The sequence below is a fragment of the Calidris pugnax genome, unplaced genomic scaffold (assembly GCF_001431845.1).
Source record: "Calidris pugnax isolate Ruff unplaced genomic scaffold, ASM143184v1 scaffold44, whole genome shotgun sequence".
Lineage (NCBI taxonomy): Eukaryota > Metazoa > Chordata > Aves > Charadriiformes > Scolopacidae > Calidris > Calidris pugnax.
The window spans coordinates 29,628,437-29,651,809 of NW_015094506.1; the positions used below are offsets into that span (position 1 = coordinate 29,628,437).

Here is a 23,373-nt window from a genome sequence, read left to right on the forward strand (position 1 = left end):
CTTTTCCACCAGTTGTCACTACAACAGTCAATCGAAAGTCAATGGCCAGTTTCCACCAAAGGAAAAAAGAGAGCTCAACTCTTAACTGTAGTCAAGCTTATCTGAACGTGTGAACTAGAGCCATGATTGTCTTGACAATCTTTGCAATCGTTCAACCTCCTAAAACAGGAAGGTTAGGGATAGAAAGGCTATTGGTAAACCTGAAAGTGAGAACTGAGTGAGAAGTGCAGTTGGGATTCGAGTCTGAACATTTGGGGAGACTTCTTTTTTTTTTGCTTTATGTAGTAGGGTACAAACAATCTTTATTAATAACAGATCAGAGTCCAAAACAAGGATAAGGCAAAGAAGAAGAGTTGAGCCGTTCTAAAACTTCAGTGAGGAACATCTGTTCACAAGAAAGATCTTTGCTATTACAAAAGTTGTCAACTGAACTGAACCAGATTAATCTAACCCGTGATTTAAAAAAACATTTTCAAAACAGTTTTCTTCTCATCAGAATCCAGTGTATGCTATAATGAAAGAAAAAAATAATATTATTTATCTCCCTCAAATCCATAGCATAAGGAGAAAAATTCTTTATGGAGCAATCATTCAGATTCACTATTTGATTTTTACTATCATTTCTCTTCCTTGTTCCTTCCTGGTTCTTTATCGCAGGTTGTCCACATACAAATTGGAGGTGATAACACAACTGACATAGTCAAGACCAAATGAAATCAGTCTTAAGATACCCATGATCATGGGATCCACTGAATAAATATTTCAGCGAGTAGAGGTCTAAATCTTCACTTCTTTTTTACTCTTCAGGGAAATAATAACACTAGGAGAAGACATGAGACACAAGTCTTTAGAGGTGAATGCACCCAACTAAACATAGGAGTTCAGACTTTATTCGGAAATCTGACAGAACAATAAATCTTGAGGACTCTAACTCCAGGACAACAAGAGCTCTTTGTCCTCATGATGGAGCGACAAACATGAACACTGCACACAAGAGATTTGCAAGGAACTCTTAAATAGAAAATGCTTTTATGTTACAATGTCGTAATCAGACATTGTAACATAATCAACATATCATGTTGGCAGCTGCAAACTTTGTGTTTGTTTAGTGAATGGAATTACACTATAAATACTACCCCCCATATTTTTTTTATTATTGAAAACAATAAATTTTAAATCAGAGGAAACACAAAAGTTTTTCATAAATTTTATAAAGAATAAAGATTAAAAAAACCCCTCGCAATTAATTTACAATCTACATAAAGTAACAGTCTGCAGTATACATTACTTATATCTCACTCAAATACGAAATACTGTGTGGACTTTGCAGTTAGAAAGAAACACTTATTTCTAAATTTTACTTGTGTGACACAGTGTTTTGTGGTAGAAAAAGTATGCATGCAGACTAAGTAAAAGGGACCATTAATGAGTACTTACAGGTAGTAAGCAGATATTTAGCTTTCAGCTAATAACACTGTTGTCTAGGTTGAGTCAGACTGAAAATTATTTTTTAACACTGGAAGATTTAATTAACATTTTGCAGTCATTAGACTGTTCTGCTGTAAGTTGATTTTCTTAATCAAGCCGTTAGTTGCTTTAAAAGACTAAGATATCCTCAACCACTACACACAGCACAGAACATTAATCACATTCCTGACATTTTCAAATCTGGGTGGGTCTGTTTTGTTTTGTAAATATGTCCTGTATGAGATACATGTGCTTCAGATTGATTTAGAATATCACCAGAAGGATACTGAAAAATCACAGAAGAAAGAAAAGGAAAACCATATGAAATTGGAGAATCATAAGATGTAATTGAGGCCAAAAGCAGAAGCCATTAATTTCACAAGAGAGCCTTGGATGGTATAAAAAAACACTTCAGATGCATTAGTTGGATATCATTTTCCATTTCAGTGAGAGTAAGATCAAATCAAGGCAGCCTCATAGTAAAAGGAATCCTACAGTTACACTCTGCAAAGAGGGGTCATTTTAATTTCAGGGTCTTTTATTACACAGCAAGATAACTGATTGAACTGTGAAATAACATTTACAGCATAAATAAATTCTGATGTCCTCTCTTTAATGCATTTAGAAACTACAGAAGTATTTTTGGGTTTGTATTTGCAGAAATTATTATGATTCTTCAATTACTTTTGCATAACTTCAAAATATTCATATGAAGACTGTCCTATTCCTAAATCTTCTGCCATTGCTAAATTGTACACTAATTATGAAAATAATTTTTTTACAGGCTGTGATGATATAATAGTTTCAGGGGTTCAAAGCTATTGACCAGGAAAGAACTTGTTTGCTACAAACCCGTTACTTTTTTCTTACCTCTTGAAGCCTTTTTCTAGAACAAAATATTGTTGGAAACTGAAAGAAGCCAGTGAAAAATTATAAGCATTTCTATATTAGCAAAAATTAAGCAAAATAGGAAAACGCATTTCTTCCAAACTTCAGAGGATCAACTGTCAACAGAAAGACAGCTTGATACCTGCAGGAGAATAGTGTTTCCCAGAACCAGGCAAGTAGCTTTGACTTAACATGCAACTTGTACTAATACATCTACAAAGGTGGTTTCAGTAAGCACAGACGTTTTAGTGTTTATAATGTGCCAAGACTCTCAAGAGCTCAAGGATACTAAGCTGATCTGGTTTTTGAATGCATATTCCTTTACCAGATGATGTTATGTTTTGGTTTAATTTTTACAGTTCCCCTTTTGCCAAGGACATAAAATTAAACTAATAGACAGTAAAGGTTTGGAGGGCAACAGGTACTTATACTGTTTCTATTATAAATATACAAAACTGCTATTTTTTTAAATAACAAATGCAAGAGCCTGCTTAAAATGGTCAAGAAAGACAATACCACCAAGAAAATTTCAGTATCATCTGTGCTTTCTTCTCCTTACAGGCTGGTTGAAATCCTGTTCCCATCAGCTCTGAACCCGTTGGGTATTAGCTACCTGTCTGACTAACCAAGACCAAAGTTTCTTTAAAAAATATTTTCTGTAGACAGATACCTTAAAAATAAAATGACAAATCAAGTTTCATCTAGAGTAAATCTGAGCATCTCTGCAATGTAGCTGAATTGCCAGGTCTGCATTAATATACATCAGCGGAGATCTAGCTTAAATAGTAAAATTTTACTAAAATAGTTTCTTTTTTTTTTTTTTCTAAAATAGTAAAATTTTATGCAGCTATATAAAGTGTTAACAAGGTTGGCTAAATTGTAAATTAACACACAGCTTGTAAATTAATTAAACTAAATTAACACACAGCTTCAGTTCAACTAAACTAGCATTCATTCAGAGAAAATCTGAAGTGTGTGTTAATGATACTCTCATTCTGGCTTAATTGTGTATTACATCCAGGCCTTTTTATGAAATTTTTGGGAAGATGAGACTGCATAGGCAAGTGATATTTATTCATACTCAAGGAAAATGAAACTGAATCACTTTTATCCCAAGACTCATGAGTTCCTGCCTGTAAATTTATAGCTCACCTGAAGACAATACCCAGGGGGTTTTGGAATGGAAAAACTCCCAAGGCTGTCTGATGATAATAATGATAGAAATCAGTGCGTATTATAATGTCTTAGCATCAGTGAGACTCCATCCCTCTCCAGCTACACCCCCGCTAGTCTGCACTAGGATATTGATCCCAGATATTTTTGGCAGATATTACACTTCTTAGAAACTTTGCTAAAAACCTCAATGCATAAAACATACTCTATTGTTTTTATTTTAAAGTCTTAGTCAAGTACGTGGAACACCTCTCATAAAAGATTATCTATTAATGCATGAGTATGTGCTGAGACACTGAGCTGTACGCCGGCAGCTTAACAGTTCTGAATGTACTTCGCAAGAAACATCTTGACACTTTTATTTACATGTTACCAAAAATACCTTCAGGAAAATACATAAACATTAAATGAAATGCAAATTTGGCATCTGTCAGTTCGAACTTACCCACTGCAACTTTGAGTCACACAAGTTGGCTGAACGGAATATTCTGAATCCAAGTAACCTCCTCTTTAGTCACAGACTCATTCACACCTCACCCTCAGTGCCAAACCACCACTGACTAAGGGAGAGATTTGTCTACCAGAAGAATAGCAGATTGTAGGAATGAGGTTAAATATGTTTTCCTGTTACCATAAGCACTTACAACTAACAGAACGAGGCATACATTTACTTTGCAGTTGAGAAGGAATATTTCTGGACTGCAGCAGTCAGTCACTATCCGGGCGAGAGAAGTAAAATACCGTGAACACAAGAGTTAGCAGATATATTAATTTTAAGTTGGCAAAGACCACCAAAGGGGCACTTTGAAACTTTTGGTGCAGACATAATGCTGCAGTATGTAGATCAGCTATTGTGTTTCAATCACAAGACTAGCAATAATAATATTTTTTTTTAGATTTTAATTAAACTTTTTCCATAGACCTGATCATATATCACTAGCAGTATTTTAATTTCTTAAGTCCCATAATATTTATACATCTTCACCTCTCTTTCTTTAAGCTGTAAAGAACTACGCATAGTCGGTGCATTTCCCCCAAGGAAAGAATTACCTGTATTATAAATAACATTGATTATATTCCATATATAATTACCATTTACATTTCAAGATTACTGTGGCCAGTCTGGATCACATTATTAGCATACTCTAGCTTTGAAGTCTTTATTATTTTCAAACTTATTACCAAACTTTGAAATAAGAATTCCTGTTTCCTATTTTATTGAAATAAGAATTCCTGGTTCCTGCTTTACCACAACTTATTTTCTGCATGTGTCTGTAATGATGCTCATACGTCTTCACTTGAAACTGTCCAATTATATTTTAATGTAACCCTAAAGACTCTTCAATCTTTTCAGGTCTCTGCGTGATGATTAGCTATTTCCCTGGGTTATAATACTTTTCCAATCTTTTCACTGCAGATTTAAGTGAAAATTCTACTCTAGTCCAGTTTTAATTCACACATAGAAAACATTACTCCTCAGGATCACCTGGGTATGCATTCCCAAAAACTAATCTTGATTTATGCTCTGGAATTCTCAGACTCATTTCATTTGGCTCTAGCAAAACACATGGCAATTCCCAGTAAACTTTTCCCTACTGCCCCTTTCACCCTGGGGGGCAATCTAAAGGCAGCATTAGCAAGAATAGCCACGTGTCCCAATATGGAATTATTGTTAGTCAAATAAATTTTTGAATCAGGATAGCTGCATCTAAAATTCTTGACATTTAAGGGCTCAGATGTGTTATCCACTTGTTAAAGCACTTATGCTTAAGAGTAACATAAGCCCAAACTTAAAAAAAATCATCAGCTGATCAATGACAAAACAGTCACTAATCAGAAGATAACATGATAATCACCTCTGCTATTATATTTTTTTCAAAAGAAGAAAGGATGAAACTTAATGGTAAACTTCTATTTGTAGTTCCTAGTTTACTGTTAATTTCTACTTCTGTTAATTTAGTGGTAATAAGCAAGCAAAAATGCCCATTTTTTTAGAAAACAGCTAAATTCTTAAACTTAGAGATCCAGGTTCAACAGTGGCTTTGTGACTTCTCAAGGAAGATTTGATTAGATATTATTGCCGAATGGAGGACGACCTGCCAAGCAAACGGAATTTTTAGGAAGTGTTAGTTCTAGATGAGACTCTGCAGTAGACAAAGAATCAACTCTGTTGACCAGCTTAGAGAAATACCCTCTGAGGTCCAGAAGCTGAACCTAACAGAGTTACTCACATGGAATTCTATTAGGAGCAAAAGACATCTAAAATTTCCCAATATAATTATTCTTCTTCCATTTTCTAAGGCAGTTACTCTGATCGGCCATTCTAAAATACATCATGAAGCCATTCTCTACAGTGATTAAATTATTTGATCAAATGGGAAAACCAAATTATGTGGCAAATATAATTGGACTATACTTTTGTTGAAAGTGCCTGTACTCTGACTTGGAGCTTTATTTTTCCTCTCACCTATAATGTACCATATAGCTCAGCTGGATACTTAAGATCTAAAAAGAAAACCCAAGAGGCAAAGGTTAAACTGATTTGTCAGGGTAAATGCAAGAAGAGGAATACTACTCCTGCTACAAATAACTATGAAGACAGTTTTCTGAAAAGGAAGAAGGGATGCTGTAAACACATTTTTGCATCTTTCCCAAGGTAACAGTACTGGATTACACTGTTAGGCAAACATCTTCCTAGACCTTGACAATAGCTAGTGGGCCCCTATGTACTCAAATACTTGCCTTACATCAACAACTTATTGGCCTACTGAAGACAATTAAAATTCTCATGTGCTTAAGGATAGATAAATTGGTTTAATCTCTTATCGAATCATAACTTTAATTAAGATATTCTTTATACAATCCCCATAGCATTTTTTTTTCATGTGCATCCCAGTGACTTCCATTAGCTAATATTAAAATGTCTGTATAAAAGCCACATGAAAATTCTTCCTAAGGATTTAACTCCATTTAAAGTAAAGTAATGCATTGTATACATAAATATTTTCCTTCCTATGCCCCATTTTACAATCTTTGCCTCTGTATAGGGACGCAACAATGTTTTTTACTGTTGGGAAAGTACTAGCATACTGGGTACGTATTTGATTAATGCACATGAAATGAATGCTGTCTTTTTTCTACTTCACTTCCTTTTCCCAGTACATCCTTTTAGAATAGTGCCTATAGAACAGGCCTTTTTAAAGGTGCTTCAAATCTGAATAGCAAAAACCAGAATCACATGTATTACAGATAAAAATGCTTAGTAGGCCAACTATTCTCTCTCTGCACTTACTCTCCGTGGTACATTTTCTAGTATTTTACCAGTAAAATTCTTAATGTGCTAAACAATATGACTTTTACCATTCCCTTTGGGAGATAATTTGCACTTATATGTATTTCCGAAAAAGCTTTTTTCAAGATTCTACCTACATTTTCTGTCTTTTACCATACAGTGTCCTGTTGAACACCTTGCATATTCCTTTCTGTGTTTGATCTTTATATATACAAAATATTTCATGTCACCTTCCTCAATCCTCTCCTAATATGTTACCTGATGTATAAACATTTACTTTATTTTAAAAAAAAAAAAGATCATATAGGAATATAATTTTAATATATGTATAATTGGAACATACATAATTTGAACATATATATAGACACACACATATATATAAACATGTGTAATATAAACATGTATTTAATGTTTCCCTCTTAAAACAAAATTTCCATTATCCTCACTTTTGTTCATCATACAATCATCCTCAGCAACCTTTTATGATATTGATTTATGTATGTTTGTATGTCATTGCATCTACTGTCTGATAAAAAATGTCTTGATTTCTACCACGCAGAAGTTAAAATTTGTGTCTAATAGTTGTACATAGCAATGCAGCATCTACAATATACTACATTATAAACTATCTTCATTATGTAGTAGTCTGGAATCATAGCAGATTTTGCCACATAAGACAATTTATTTATTTTTTTTTAATTCTCATTATGGAATGAGTGTAATCTCAATCTGAAATGTTAATAGCACCATTAAATAAAAAAAAAAAAATAAAAAAAGATTCCACAACCTAATGAGTTTAGACTTTTGGTAGTGCCTTCTGTGCTACCATATAAGTAAATTCAGGAAATACAGTCCAGCTTAAAAACACCCAGTCACTGAAAGCTATTAAGAGTGCTTTAGGCAGAAAACTGACAGACACAATTTAGATAAAGATGATTCTATGTTGATAAGAGGTACCTATATTGGAAGCAATCTCAAGAGGTCAGGTAGTCCTGTTTTCCATGGCTCGTTTAATGAAATTATAACTGTAGCAATTAATTCTAAATCATTAAAAAGTTGATGATTTGGTCTTGTAAACATCAGCAATTGTATATATATATCCTAATCTAAAGAATAAGTGCAGAATTACTAGACATGCAAACACAGAAATCAAGATCCACATTTCCCATATACACACACAAAGCGATACCTGGTATTCCACAGGAATATTTGCTTTGGAAATAACACAAAGAAAAACATTTTATGCAGTCTCTGTGTATTATTACCACATATCTTAGCCAAAACCAGACTATGTGAATTCACACAAAATAAGTAAGAGCTCTTAGAGGTATCTAATAATTCAACTATTTTTTTTCCTCTTCAAGAAACATTTACTATTGATGGTTACATTAGACCACATTAGGGTATTCCTTCCTTTCCTTAAAAAAATATTCTACCTTAACAGTGTTAGTCAGTCAAACTGTTAAAATTGCCATTTCACAGTTCTGCTTAATAGCTCAAGCCTGCTAGAAGTCAGTGTCAGATACATCTCTAATCCTGTACAGAATTCTGGAAATCTCTCACAGAATGTAGGAGTGAAAAAATGCACATCAGCAACTACCTGTGGAACAGATCCAGTACAGTATTAGCCTCATAGCAGATAAATTGCAAATTACCTGCTACAAAGCTAAGCCCAAACAACACAATCTTTAACAGACAGAAAACACATGGTTTATTAAAATATGAAAATTACCATATATTGATCTGCTATATGACTGATCTTATATCTAGTTAAATGTTTCTAGATTACAGATAGTAAGGAAAGTGAACAATTACATTATCTATGGAGCCTTAAAACACTTAAATTCTACTTAATAATGTCACATCTGGTATCCAAAACTTGAAGTCTTTACAGCTTCTGATATAAAGTGATCTAAAGGCATTTCAATTTTAGAGTGAAATGAGATGTCATCTATGGATCTTTAGTATCGGCAAGAATCAATGAAGTGGCAATTTGCAGTAACAGGCAAAGCCTAAATATGGCACACCTGGGAAAGGCACAGCTCCAAGGACTACAGCACACTCAGTCCAACTGTCTTTATTCCAACCAAGGCTGCACTAAGTCAAGCTCTCTCACTCCATTAAGGTTTCAACATGCAATAAAATTAACGTTCCTCTACATATTGATTTTTCACTTCATAAAAATGTAACACTCTGCAAAAGAAAATTTCATCACATTGCAAGTTTTTGTATTTGTTTCTTTCTTTGGCTTAATTTCAACTGGCAGCCAAAGTCCCCCGTTCCCAAGGCTGTCCCAATGACACTGATCTCTCTGCCATTATAAAGTAACACACTGCAACTGCCTTTACGTTGCCATATGCAAAACTCAACAGCAAAACTCCTACTTTTAGTGAACTGAAGACAGTCTGTATACATTTTTAACAAAGTACAAAGGATAGCTTCACTGGGGTACAGTAAGACAGCTTTAAGCCTGGGATTCCCCACTCCAATTTAACACCAGTGAAATACTACCAATTGCAAAAGGAATAAATCATAACTTACCCAGACAGAAGAGCTAGTTCTTGTCAGTTTTTGCCTTTTGAACAATACCGAATTACTGTATGCATTTTGGAGAGTTTTGGAATGTAAAACAGAAGACAGTAAAAATAGGATATTAAGCCTGGAGTATCAGCTGAGGGATCAAATATCTTCAATAAATTCAGAAATGCTGCCGTGAGATGAAAGACATCTCAGCGTTAAACATAAGTAGCAAGATGACTCTTCGAAAGATTCCTTCAGTGTAGTGGACATTGAAGAGACATGGAGGACTATCAATACAAGCTATCCTAACTGTTGCTTTATAATGAAACTCAGGCACTATATAAAAATGTAAAAAAGTATATAGCTGGTTTGAATTTTATCATATTTGGCCAAAACTATGTGCCATATCTGACCTAAATGAAGCATTAAAAATTATTTCCTGTGTCTCTCTAAATCTCTCATATAATTATTTTTATGGTATAAATAATTGTCTTGAGAAATCCATAATATAATTTCTACTACCATCTTTGCAAAACTTCATTCTTTTGAGAGTTTGCTTGGTTTCTACAGAGTTTTTATGGCCTGTTGTTTCCATTTGAATCTTAGTGAAAGGTGAGCCTTAGAATTACATTGTTTACATTTCATATTTTCCTTCCTCTATAAAATTATGATTGTTTATGACAATTCATTTAGCATTGATTTTAACAAAAGCTAGACTAGAAATAATAGAATTCTGAATGCTTCAAATTATACACATCTTAGAAACCAATTTGCAGAGAAATAAAACTGAAAGAAAATATTATTTCTTTGTTACAGATTAAAAATTTAAAAGTCCAAATTGATTAAGACATCAACAGTAGCTTACATATCTCATGGTGTGCATAAGGACATATGACCAATGTTGTAAGTCTGCTGAGCATGGCAGCAATAACACAGGTGGTCACTGAACTCTTATTCCCAGTGGCTCAGCCTCTGTTACTACCACTGCTGGAAATAAAAAATCTAAATAGTAGGACAAGACGTTCAAAAAAGTAGACAAGGCTTTTCACTCCTTCCATGAAGCAAAGTATGTTTCTCAGTGGTACATCCATATTTGCCAGTGTTATCAACCTTAAGAATTTTTTTCAGTTACCACAGAACAAACTTTATTTTTTCACTTTCATGGTAATTTGGCATTGTCTTTTGCAATTCAATTACTTTGCACCATCTGAACTGAAATCTTTCTTCGTTTAGGAAAAAATTATTTTGTCAGAAGCTTCTTCTCATCAGCCTGTTGTTTAATTGCTTTTGTCTATAGCAACCAGAGCATTCACAGGTTTTTAATTATTTGTTTGGGTAGGCCCTAAATCACTGCAACAGACATGGACAGAACAACCATCATTTCCTACCATGCTAAAGAAGAACTGACTGCAGCTAAACACTGTAATCTGTAGAATTTACATAAACACATTAATTAGCCTTCCTTTGTTTCTCTCCAAAACCATATTAAAATACCAGACACAGCTGCCTCTATGAGAAATTAAATTCATGTCCTTTCTAATTCATGATGTCACCCCAGTCACAAGCAATTTCCAGTAGTTTTACTTTCAAAAGAGAGACAACTAATGAAAACAACACTATAAAAATTTACATGTGTAAGTTGTGCAGACATTCTACAAAAACTTTAGTATTCATTTGAGACCCCTTTCTCACAACGCTGGGCAAAGATATATAGGCCAGCATTCCTGACGCTAAATCAAACTTCACTTCCAATAAAACAAGTAGCTATTATGACAAAAGCTGAGAGCTTCAGCTTTTATTTCTATTAGAATATTGCTTTCCCACATACACTTAATGGAATTATTTGACAGAGTGTAACAGTTAAGGATGAGCCAAATCATTGGTGTTTTACTTGTTCTGATAGGGCTGTTCAGTATTAGCAGAACATTTTATGGGAATGTATCATATGCAAAGTACCAGGCAAATTTATGGAATGAAGTAAATGGGTTGATGTGAGGGCCAAAAGGGCCTTTCTGGTGGTGTACAGGAGACTGAGAATAAAAAGTCCTCGATCTGAAGAGTAATAGCAACATTAGAAAAAGAAAGATGAGTAAAATCAGAAGAGTCTATGCCAGGAAATATTGATACAAGGCAGGCCCAGGACTGCAGCAGCAAAATCATGGAAAACTGCGTGTCTGGGAGCAGAATGAAAGGTGTAACGAGGAAAGGAGATTTACAGTAGTAAGCAGGTCTGAAGACTGCCATGTCATATACACAAATTGTGGCTCCTGCATGAGTCCCGCTTTTTGACTCTGGAACATGTAGATTGGGATTTTGGACTGTTTCTGACAAATAAAGACAAAATTCAATTATTTTTATTGTTACTCTTGTGATTTCCAGCACATCTCAGTCAGCAAGCTTATATTCACAAGTGCTTCAACAGAGGAGGACTAAATAAAAAGGAAGGAGACCACATAGAAAGTCAGTCAATCAAGAGACTGAACCCACATGTCCTAGTCAAGTCCATATCTATTAGCTTGTCTTGAAATTAATATAATTATCTTTATTCCTTACTTAATGAGAACACTGCAGTTAGAATTAAATGCCACTTACACATCATAAAACATTCAAGACCACAGTTAGAAAATTTAAAAGGTTAGAAAGCCATACTATTGTGAACACACTTGTTCACTTATTCCAGTATAACACTTTTTAATATCTTTTAATATCTTTTTAAGAGAAACAAACAAAAGAATGTCCATAAGTGACAAAGAGAATTAAAACAAATTATTATTAACAAACTACTAATTAATCTGCATTTTTGGCATAACATAGCTTTAGCTTTTTATCTAATGAACTAAAATCTCTTTAAGAACTGATAGTGACAGTGTCAGCACTGACAACACTTATAAAACAAAGGATGAACACTACACAAATATTATTCAGATCAATTTTTTCCCAAGACCAGGCCTTAAGTCTCTGTCCACAGAGAGTTATATTTGCATGCCTGTGCTCATAAACAAACCCTTAAAATGCATATAAATAGTTCATTATACTGTACACAAACATTATAGTCAATATCATCTTTCATTCCCGCTGTGGAATTGTGAGTCAGACCTCAGACCCACCTCTCTACCTAACCTCCAGAGACACAATATTGGCCAGCATTGATGTTTAATTAAACAATTAGCTCAAAGGTTTTGAATACTTATCATAAACTAACTTCACTGTGTTGCCAAAATATATTTTAAATACAGAAAGACAGCTCTAATAAAATATTAATTTTACAAATTTAAATGGACTGCAGCAAGGGAAAAAATATTTAACAGCCTCGGTCACCCAGTTACATTATACCTACAACTTTAAAGATATTTTAAACTACTAGCTCGATTACTATGTAAACATAGAAGTCCAAAATGAGGAACGGAGCCCCAGACTAAACAGAGAAAGCATGTAGTGGTCTAAACAGCTTATGAGTTAAAGGAGCTGCTTTGCAAGACTCCTAGCTGCATGCTAGATTTGCAGCAGTGAAGGTAGATAAATATAAGAGTAGACAATTGCTCATGACACAAAATGTTGGCAATCTGCTCTAACTGGCCATGCTTCAGCAAAGCATTTAAACACATGCTAAAAGGCCCTCCTGGCTAGGAATACTTTCTTGAATTGAGCATAAGTGCTTTGTGGACTTAGGGCCAGATAAAAACATGCATTATTCCTTTTTGTGAAAAAAACATTGAAATACAGAGTGCTTGGAGAACTGATGCATTCAACTTCTTTATCATTTAAGAGGAAAAAAGAACAGGACATAGCTAGTAACTATAGGAATTCATGATTTTATATGCATTGACAGTCACACCTGAAGTCGACTATGAACTTACTTACAGACTGCAAAGTCTCTGCAAAGCTGGACTGATGAAGATGCAATGACGCACTTTGGAATGAGTATATATTTATAAAAATGAATGTGACCAGGATATTTTTATTACAAATAAAACCTACTCTAGTATATATGGTTTGGTGGAAACTGAAATGCAGAAAAACATGCAAAGGCATCTCTGCCTTTTTAAGGACTTTTTAAGAGGCAAGTATATACTTTCTGTATGCTGGTCTCTTCTCTGAAAGCAACAGTCCACATACCTCTCTTAGGGAGGAAGGTGCTAAGTGGTCACTACTATCTCATCTTTCTTCTTCAACATCTCTATCACCAATGCAAAAATATTCTGTAATAAAGTACAGAAAAGACTCTTTTTTTCTGTGTGTAGAAATGTAATCAATTCAAAAAAGCTGAAGATATCAAACATGCATTTCTATCTATATTTTTAGTGTGACCTAATTATTAAAAAAAAGATACATTGTTTATATTATCAGCAGTAGAGATGCTATGAGCTACTGAACAAATGAATCTTTTTATTTTTTTAAAGAAGCCCTTAAAGACTACATTTCTCATTATACATACCCTCATATAGCCTGATTTTTTTGTGCATTGAGGGATTAAGAGAGGAATTACTGCAATACACAATCTTCACTCAGAAAATCTCTTTTTCAGGTCTTTGGAAATAAACCTCAGTCTCTCCACAGATAATGATTAGAAGTACAACCAATTGCTTTCCTCCAATGAAAGAGACATGTTCCTAGTTCATCCTACTTTACCTTTATCCTCCAGCATTTCTGGTACAGGGGAGGGAAAATTTTAATTTAGAAAGAGGCTTTTGATTTCTAAGTCTGGATTCCAGCTTTTACAGTTATATATTTTATATATTCCATGGGACAAAATGGTCAAGTTGCTTCCTAGTTCTAGGACTAAGAACCAATCCAATACATTTACTGGCTAGTCTAGAATCTCACTCCCAGATGGTTATTGTCTCTCGTGTCTACAAAATAAGTTATCACTGACAGTATATACACATTTGTTCTTCTGCTAACATTGTTATACAGCTTAAACAGACATTCTCACTTTATTCTGCAAGGATAAATAATGAGAAGGTTTTATAATACCTGTGTAAGACAGAGTCTCTATTTCCCCAACTTTAGCTACCCATCTTGCACTTCTTCCTTTTAGAATTTGTGTTTCAGTCATAAGTGACCAAAACTACAAACAGAATTCCAGATGAGATCCCACTAGTATCATGTATATTGCCTTTAATATTTTCTTTTCACTCCTAAAAATGCTGTAATACATCTTGATATAGCTTTACACTTATCTCTTTTCATTGCCATGTCACATTTGTGGCTTTAGTCACCCTGAGACTAATAAAGTCAGATCTCTCTCTTCCCCTGACACTTTCAATTATAACTCCCAGCTTATAACAGAAAAATCTTATTAGTTCCTAATTAGACTTTGTACTGAACAATTTTGTTTCACTCACCCTTGCTTCTCTCACTTTCCTGATCTGACTTTCCCATCTTCTTCAATCAGCCAGTTTCCCAGCCTTTATTTTTTATACTCAGAGAAATATTTCTAGTTGCCTCCAGGTTAAGCCACAGTTGAATATGAATTTCTTTCAGCAGTAGCACTGATCTGAATTGAACTAATCCAAGAGGGGGAAAGAATGTTTTTGTTTTTTATTTTCCCAGCCATATCGCCTCCCCTATCCAGTTTATCATACAAGTTCTTCTGCTAACAGTCAACATCAGGCTGACAACAAGCCCAGGAAAGGAGGATGTGCAACAGTGATGTAACCTGCAGACACATTAGCCTGCTCTGGAGGCATTACCCTGTTGTTCTTCACTAGCCTTGGGCTGTCTAAGAGATGATTGCCACGGTCTTCTCTTCACTATTAGCCTTTATCTTTTCCTGGCTCCAGCACTTGTTGGATCATTGATTGGGGGCGCTAAGAAGGTCAACCACCCGTTCACCATTATCAAATATCAGCACACTGACAGGGCTGAGAAAAGGGTCAGAGGAGGCGCAGAGCCCATGGAGGGGATGGGGAATGCAATAGCTGATGGCAGAAGGCCGGAACGACTGCAGCCAGCAGGTTAATCTGCAAAGGTCGTTCCACAACCTGGTACCAGACTGGTAAGAGCTCACTGCTCTCAGAGGACCAGATCTTTTTCTCCATGTCCCTTCCTCTGCTGTTACTGTTCTTCCCTCTCCCAGCCATGCACTCCTACTCTGGGGATCGTTCAGACCTTTTGTGAGCTGCTTGCACCCACCTCTGAGCAAACAACTGCCTGAAACACCCCGAGTGACTGAATGCACATCTGCTGTGTGACGGGGACACTCAGCAAGGAGGAGAGAGGCATGAAGGCAGAACCATGCAGCTCTTTTCTTTTTGCATGGCTTCTGCTTTTCAGCTGCTTTATCTACAGACTTTTAATACAAACCAATAATTAGTAGTATTAATTACGAATAACTAAAAAATGTATTTGAGTTGCTGACTATAAGTTGAGAAGATTTAAATCATTAACTCAGCCAGATTCCACAATATGAGCTCATGGTAATTTTGATTACCCAGTGGGTCAATTAGAAAAGTTTGGAGAAAATTACACCTTTTCTTCAGAAGAAGCCCGAAAGAGAAGAAGAAATATACTGGGACACCACCCTTCATCAGTGAAATAGACAATCACCATATTGTCGTATTAGAGTGTAGGCATACTTGCCGAGAGAGAACTATATCGTTAAATAAAATGTCCAAATATTTATGACTTAATTACTCATTTGTATAAAGACAAACTTCTGCCTTAAAAAGTCATGAAACTTTAATGAGGACAGAAGGCAGTAGAGTGAGAAAACCTGTGAAACAAACTCTATGTCTATCTCCTGGGTAGCATCCCCGAGTTATGACTTGAGAATGGAGAACAGGTTCTTACACAACCTTTTGGCCAAACAGAAACATTTATCAAAAAAAATGAGTGGTGTTTTCTTAAAGGCTAAAATTTGTACACCTGGCAAACTCCACTACAATCAGCACTTCTTCAAAACTTATAAACACACAAAGAAGAGTAGTTAAAATGAGCTTTTCTTTTCAAAATAAGTATTAGAAATACCAAAACATATCCTTAGCCCGCACATAAATTCTCTTTATTCGGAAGAAATGGCAAGAACAAACAATATGTGCCGAATGTTAATACAGGAGCAGACAGCAGATAAAACAGTAATAAGGGGGAAGGTAAAGGATGGAGCTTCTAGAAGCAACAAAGTCAGTTTAGTCAACCCGGCAGATGCATTTTTTGTGCTCTTAACTGAGTCTTCTGTTACATGAAAATTATTGTTGTGAATCTATGAAACTGATTCCAGGATTAAAACTTAAATTTATCTCCTTCTGAGCCACCTAACATCCTTATGTAAAGACATATTTTTATTTCTGTTCTAATGGCCGCATTCTGCCTTTGTGCAACACTTGTGGCTGATGCTGTTGCAGGTAATTGTGCAAAAAGCAATGAAGGGAAGTTTTACCAATGAAAATGTTGTTGTTCTACTGTAATTTAAAACATTTTCAGTGCTTTTGCTAATTTAATTTTTGATAATTTGTTGCAGTTAAAATTTGTTGCAATTTTCCTGTTCTATTCCAAGGTGCTTTCTCCTCGTGGTTACTTAATTGGTTTATGAAAATACATTAAAAAATTGATTTACTTTAAAAATAACTCATTCAGGAATAAACTCTAGCATCAGCTAGAAAATATGTTGCATAATTTTGTTGCTTTTCTCCATCTTGCCTTTTTTTACTAGCTTTTTCACATTTTTGTAAATAATTCAGACATTAGAATGCAACTTACCCTTTGGAACACTTCATTACAACCCATTATTTCAATGTAAATTAGATATTTCTAAAAAGTCAATTTTTAGACATCAAAAATATATTACTAAAACCACTGCTGTAGGTTACATGTTGACATGTTAATTAAAAGACACTTCTATGATTAGAAATGAAAATATACCAGGAATTAAATATCTGATATGCAGTGAATATTTTATCATTATGAAATATTGCAATATACATAAAAGATGGACTTTATCTGCTTAAAGATTTTGTGTAATATCCATCAGTATACTGCAGTATACAACCTACCTGAATACATGGCCCTGTAGTTGTACTTTGTGTCTCTCACTTTTAACTATATTAGTTTAAGAAGAGATTCGTGAGACCCTCAGTAAATTCTTGACTCTGCAAGTAGCATTTACTTTTTGTACACAAGGTATAGAGCGACAAAGAGAGCTAGGGATGTAAGTTATATAAATGTCTTTAAAGCAGAACAGTGTGCATGGTAATAAATCTTCTGAATAGTACTGGAAATAACATTTTCTACATATGTTTAGCCACATTTATTTGTCTGGACAATTTTTTTTAATGCATATTAAAAAATATGGGTATATTTCCAATAGATGAACAATACAGAAAAGACACAAAAATACTACTCTTATAACCCATCTCATAATCCAGACAACTTGAGAGGCAGGTATAGGATAATAGTATCAAATTTTACTTATGTTTGTTATTGCAGTTCATTCCCTTATGTGAAATGAGGACAGTTTCAAAACTACATTAGGTGAAGGTAGATTTTTCTTCACTGCACTAAAAATTACAGAAAGGTTTAACTGACCAGACTTGCCAAGAATCTTACCCTAAATCACCCTTTTTCAATAGTTCTTCCACGTCTAAAGAACAGCCTTTTTACCAGACTGAATATAAGTTCTCAGTGTTCTGATGTAAAAGACTAGAAATGGAAAGACAGCCAGAACATATCTGTCCCAAACAAATTCTTTCAAAAGGAATTCTGTCTTTTGAAAGAAAAATCACAAAACAGAAGGAAAAAACTGCAGTGGCTTGACAGGGTGAAGGTTATATAAAAATAACATAAAATAAACTGAACATGGATTTTAAATACATAAGCAGAATGATGCCAACGGTCAGAAGCCTGGTACTTAAGCTACTTAGTTTTGTGCAAAGGTGGCCCATTTGTGCTCTACTCGTGGCACAGTGTCTTTTGTTCTAAAATATATTTAAAAACAAATCTGAAAAAATCATTATTATCCAACAATGTAAGCAGTACTACTGATGGACTGAAATCCTAAACTTAAAGTATTTAGTCAGCCAACTTTTAAAATAAAAAGATTCAGAATCAAGAGAAATAATCATCCATCACACAAAACAATATCATTTTCTTTATTTTGCCCATTAAGCCAATGGCTTTTTTCATAATCTGATAAGCGAACAGCAACATGAAACAGCTGAAAAATTTTATAGTTTATAAGCGAAGGAAAAAGAAGTTCGTATCACACTGAAGCTTAATTCAAAAGCACCTTGTATAATGTAGAAAATCAGAGCTCGACTGCTGGATCAGTACTGTCTTCCTTTCAAGCCAATTAGAATTAGCCAAATTAAGTGTTTTCAAAACTCTCTTTTGGATGTAAGGTTGTACTTTCACATGGTATTGTACTGTGTTGTATGCCTTTACCACTCTTTGGAAACAACTTAGAGACCTGCCTTTTTGGGAATTAAGACATGCTCTAATACACATACATCTATAATTTACTGATATTCATTTTTATATATGTATCATACTACCTAAAATTTGTTTACATACAGATACATAAAAGTATGAGGATGATTAACAAATTCTAGTATCTGACTCAAGTTCCCAAGTCACTGGAAAGAAGATTGTGTGATATCAAGGTAAACCATGGAAGCAGCAAACAGCAGATAGCAGAATATCTTAGCCAAAAGGAACTAAACTCTTCTGGTGGAATAAATGCAGATGGCAAAAGAATTTGAAACTAGTCAGGCCAAAGGTTCATCTATTGTCCTTCCTTCAACACAGGCAAACGGAAGATGGGATCATCCCATCTGCAGACACACTTGTGTTATCTAAACCCTAATTCACTAGAAAGGCATATATGTACACACACATGCGTGTGTGCACACACAAAAAAAGCAGGACAGAGGGGATGGAAAAAATAGCATTATGGTAAACACCATCCAGGAACACATACAATAAATTAACTGTTATTGAACTGCATATCTCAAAAATAACTTCTTTCCACTCTTCCTTTTTCTGGAATAGCTTTTTACTAATATTGCTAAAACCAAAATGTGAAGTTCTTATTATACTAAAATCAGTAATTCACAAAACTCTCATCAACAAAACCACCCGGGTTTTCACCTATATATGTTGCTCACTATTATTTATTATAGCTTATGGGTAATTTGCTCTCCAATGTATAAAAGTAGAGTGTACAACAGGCCTTGGAAAAGTGACTATGGCATATGCAGTAATCACTACCATGAAAGCCACCATTTCACATTTTCCGTGGCTTCAAGAAAACCAGGAGTAAATTTCTCTTTTTAAAACTTTAATTCTGAACCCCATAATGTAAAACATTTTATTACAACATCTATCTCATTCCTTACAAATATGTTTGGGAATGATTTGTCAAGAAAACTGAGAATGATTCCATGCTTCCTTGAGATGTTATCAATAAATTACTGCAAATTAGCTACCAAATAAAAATCACATTGCTGTTGCTAAATGTTTCATTTCCACAAGCTCTTTAGAGAGCCAGTGCATTATCCCATTGAACCACTGAAATACCGAATTATGTGGTATTAAAGTTGAGGTATGTGCTTATAGAGTGTATTGAATGCTTTCAAAAATAAAGACCTATAGCCTTTTATTGTTTGAAAGCAGTTTCTCTCTTTCTTTAAACCCTTTAAAAAGCCTACAACGATTTTAATATTCACAGAATTTACACACAGATAGAATAATAGAAGTATGGTTCTCAGAACAAAAAGATTTGCCATGTATTATAGAGCTCTCTCATACTGGAGCTCTTCTGAAAGGGTTGATTAATCATACTATTTAAAGGTTGTGACACATTTATACTCAAACTAATACAGGCAAAGTATTAGTTCACAGTTACAAACCTGTGCAAGAGACAGCTTGCGTGTTGGGACACTTGGTTTTAAATTCTGGACCTTTTTGGACCTTGCCTGTTGCTTTGTGTTGAAGCCAGTTAATTAACACATTTTAACTCTTTGATGATTTGTGTGTTAAAAAAAAAAGAGGCTTAATTTGTTATTATTTGGATATGCACTGAAAAGCCTTTGTCATTTAAGTTGACTCAGAAGAACCATAAAAACTGTAAAGAATAAGGATAATAATTTATATTGTACTTCTCCTTAGCCAAGATCATAAAATTCTAGACTCACTTAAAAAAAAAAAAAAAAAAAAAAAAAAAAAAAAAAAAAAAAAAAAAAAAAAGCAATCTGCAGAGCATTTATTTAAAACACAGAAATAGGTGTTGACCATAAATACACTGCAGATGTCAGCCTAATTTATAAATAAATATTTAAATGGGTCTTAGTGAATTCTGAACATAGATCTTCAAGCTTTATAGAGCTAAAATTAATTCAAGACACAGCAGTATGAAAATCTGCATAGACACTGGATATTTGGTGCCATCGACACCCTAGAGCCACCAGAATACAGTTGTGCTGATCGTGGGCAAGGAAAAGGTCATACTGGCATATGCCAAATAAAAGCTTCTCTCACCAGTTCATCCAAGCCAGAATACTGACCTTTCAATTTATTTGCCTCACAAGCTTTCAAAGCATTTACCCATGAAATATAGGCCTTGCTACATCTCTTTTCACCCCTCCCTTCAACCAAAAAGAAGAAAATTGGACTGAACCCATTATTTGACTGCAGCTGACTGCAGGAGCGGGGGCAGACGTTGATCACGCAGCACTTATCCTACCCATAAGTGTGCCCACCTCATTCACACTCTGTATGGAAAGAAGGGAAATCTATGTAAATAGAGTCTATGAACCAGGTCTTGGGCTGACAGCTGTGTCCTGGGGTCAGATTGGCCATGTGTTGAGACTTACTAAAGCAGACAGCTTCAGAGGAGTCTTTAAACCAAGAATACAGGAGTTTTTCTGCAACAGCCAAAGGAAGAAATAGATCCCCCACAAGCAGTGAGGGCCAGCCCTCCCACTGACATCCCTGAATTGATGCATAAGGTACCCTGAGGAGGAAGCAGAGGACTGAAGTCTCCATCCCTCTGGACAGAAGGTACCAAGCACAAAGACCTGAGCAGTCAGCAGGAAAGACTTTAGGGAAAGGAAAGGTGAACTATCTTTTTTTCCCCAAAATTAGGAGCAAGGTGGGAGAGCAATTGCATGTTCTTTGCACAACCACAAAGAGGAGGGAAAGACTGGGCACAGAGAAGGTGAATCAGTGGAAAGTGAGATTCAAAGCCTAAGGTAATTTGCAGTTAGCTCAGTTAGGAATATTCAATTAAAGGTTTTGAAATGCAGTGTAGGCAGCAATGAAGAGTTTGGCTTCTCTCCAAAAGTAGCTGCACTCACACCCAGGACTGGGACGGTCTCAGGAGGGGTTAGTGAAATTAATGGAATCACTAGAATCTCCTCTCCCGGTCAGAAGTTAGTGCTCCTGCCTGACATACCAAATTATTCACCATTTAGGTTACTCTTGAGGCACATCTGTAAATGGCAATATTGAGTCTCCTTTATGATCAGTTCAATATTCTCCATTTGACTTAACAGTGGCCATGATAAAAATATGTGGCCTGAGAGTACAGTTAGGAAAATATGAGAATGAATCAGCAGTTTGATTTCTCCCTCTTCGACCCATGCATTTTAACTTGTTGGGTTTCCAGTTTGAATGTTATCACTATTTAATTAAGGCCATAACTATCTGTGTTCTGGTTCCTGAAAGCCTATTTGGCATAACATTCGAATTAGCAGTAATGAGAAAAATATGCTCTTCCATCATCAAGTTTGTTACCTTGATGAATATCTCTCTATAGGAAAATATGAAATGAGTTAATGTACCTGCCTATTAAAGCCACTTCAGGAGATGGCTGAACATACAGGTGGCCTATTAGCTAAAGAGAAATTCAATCTAAGGCCTGAGGAATAAATACAGATGTATCTAAAAAGTGGATTTATCACAGCTATTTCTTACAGCTACTCATAGAAAAAGTACATCAGCAAAATTAAGTGTGCTAAAAATCACACTAAAAAATTTGCGGGCATTTGGATTTTGCCATATGCATTTTTTTGGCATATAAGGCTTTTTCTGATTTCCTTGTAGCTGAACTTAGATTATCTGTCACAGTGACCAAAATAAACTCAGCAGAAGATATTGAAAACATTACCCGAACAACATAGTATGGTTTCTATTTAGTTGCATCAAAGTTGCATATAGGAACAAAACTTTGGGTAACATCTAAGACCTTTGGATGACAATTTGTTTTAGAAAATATTACTAAGGGCTACTGTTTCCAGAACAATCTAGACAAGTGGAAATCAAAGACTACGATATGGATATTAGATTCCATTTTTCTTCTGAACTTTTTGCAGTGCCACTCCAACTGTTAGCATGTAGAGACAGCTAAATCACTATTTTATAATGGCAAGTAAATGCAAATTGCTAAACTTATATTTGGTTTATTTGTACTTGCAGAGAAAATATTGAGAAAAACTGTTTTACCACCAAAAAATCAGTATTCCCACAAGTTGGGGAGTTAGAAATTCCCATGCATGCAAATACGAGAAAAACTGTTTTACCACCAAACTGGACATTCATAAGTCCATGGGGCCTGATGGGTTGCACCCACGAGTGCTGAGGGAGCTGGCAGACGTTATCGCTGGACCACTCTCGATCATCTTTGAGAAGTCGTGGAGAACAGGAGAGGTGCCTGAGGACTGGAGGAAGGCCAACATCACTCCAGTCTTCAAAAAGGGCAAGAAGGAGGACCCTGGGAACTACAGACCAGTTAGTCTCACCTCTGTCCCTGGGAAGGTGATGGAGAGACTCATACTAGATGTCATCTCCAAACAAGTTGAAGAGTGGGGGGTTATTGGAAGTGGGCAACACGGGTTTACCAAGGGTAAATCATGTATGACCAATCTGATAGCCTTCTATGATGCCATAACCGGTTGGTTGGATGAGGGGAGGGCAGCAGATGTCATCTACCTTGACTTCAGCAAGGCTTTTGACACTGTCTCCCATAACATCCTCATTGGGAAACTGAGGCAGTATGGGCTGGATGAGGGGACAGTGAGGTGGATTGAGAACTGGCTGTG

The 23,373-nt window shown here is 35.2% G+C and overlaps 1 protein-coding gene across 3 annotated transcripts in view; it reads right to left on the minus strand.

The window, feature by feature from the left end:
• IMMP2L (inner mitochondrial membrane peptidase subunit 2) overlaps nt 1-23,373 on the minus strand; it is a 473,407-nt gene that overhangs the window by 211,869 nt on the left and 238,165 nt on the right. The gene's annotated exons all lie outside the window — the stretch shown is intronic.